The following is a 1,772-nucleotide window of genomic DNA, read 5'->3' as shown; positions in this document are numbered from 1 at the left end:
GAAATAGGCAAACTATTTGATACTTCACAATAAGAAAACTTTCCATTTATTGACCGAAATTTATTTTTAGTGAAAGTTGACGTAAATGGCTATTGGAAATTTGAATTCAAATTTTAAGCTTAGGAGGAGGGGGCCGTCAGGCTAGATGAGGGGAGAGGGGAGAGGACTGACGCGGAGGGAGCTTGGCGATCGGTGTGGGTGTGTCATTCCAAGTGCGGCGTCTGGCTTGGGTGGGGCCAAGGAGGCCCTGAGCGGCAAGGGGAAGGGCTCGGTCTGTTAGGAAAAAAATACAAAAGAACAGCTTTGGCAGTCCAGCGTCGCCTCCAACGGTAGGATGACCGCTGGGCTAAGGAAGTTTAGCGGGAGGGAATTCACCGCTAAGACAATAAAAACGAAAGAAAAAAAAATTGACAGAACGTGCGCGCGCAACCTTTCTAGGCGATCACCAAGATTGATGGGTAGTTGCTTTTCTCCATACTTGCTCGGCCTCTCCTCTCCCACGAACTCACTAAGAGAATCATTTAAGAAAGATGGAAGAAAAAAATTTCCTAGTGAAAGCGGTAGGAACATTTAAGATGACGATTGGAGGGATTTGAATCAAACAGGAAGTTGGGAATCTAAAATTCGAGAGTGGTAGGACGGATTGCAACGATTAGCGGTTTGTAATGGGCCGACTTGTTCGCACATCCTGTACCGGTTATTCTTGACAACGATTGTGCCCCAATAATTGCTATTGTATAGTGCTTCCCAATTGTTTGGATTTTCTATTTTTCGTCCTAATATTTCCTTTTTAATGTATTAACAACCAAGAATTAAAAAATATAAAAATCAAAATTGGGGGAAAAAAAATCAAATGGTTAATTTTATATTCCTTTTTTTTTTACAAATTTATTTTGTAAAAAACAAAACAAAAAAAAAAAAAAAACATGTTAAATAACACAAGGGTATCATCATAAAAAAAATCAATAAACCAAGACGATAAATTAAATTTAACTTCCCCTAAAAATAACAAAAAAAAACATACAAAAAACAACCCCCGAACGACCAAAATAAAAATAAAACCAACGCAAAAAAAAAAAAAAAAACAAAAAAAAACAAAAACTATAATCCCTCCCAAAGACACAAACAAATAAAAAAACCATATATAAAATAAACATTATTCAATCTGATTAAAAAAAATAACCACACAAAATAAAAATTTAAAAAATTTTTATGACCTGAAAGCAATATTAAACAAACCAGTTTATTATTTAAAAAATTTTTCCTCTAATACTAAAAATAAAAAAAAAATATTAATTAATAAAATACATATTACTTCCAAGTTAAATACGAAACACAAAAAAGAAGACCCAAGAACGATTCCTTAAAAACCTCAAAACCATACAAAAGGAAATGTGAGGTGGCTAATTTTGTAATTTATTATGAAAATCCATAAAAGGGGGGGTGGGAATAGATGGCTGGCCAAATAGAGAGAGGGGGAGAGGCATTGAGTATACGTGAGTGGGCCCCAAGGATTTAATTAAGGAGTAGTTAAAAATTTGAAATTTAAATCAGATTTAAATCAAATAGGTAAGTTTCCTATCATAGATTTAGATAATAGGAAACTATTTGAATTCAAATTTTTAATTGAATTCACAATAATAAACTTTCCATATTGACCAAATTTATTCTAGGAAAGTGAGTAAATGGCTATTTGAAATTTGAATTTCATATTTTAGGGATTATGAGGAGGGCCGGCGGCTAGATGAGGGGAGGACGGGGGAGGGAGGCCA

Source organism: Dendrobium catenatum, unplaced genomic scaffold (assembly GCF_001605985.2).
Source record: "Dendrobium catenatum unplaced genomic scaffold, ASM160598v2 fragScaff_scaffold_1086, whole genome shotgun sequence".
NCBI classification, from domain to species: Eukaryota; Viridiplantae; Streptophyta; class Magnoliopsida; order Asparagales; family Orchidaceae; genus Dendrobium; species Dendrobium catenatum.
Note: the sequence above shows the minus strand (reverse complement) of the source record.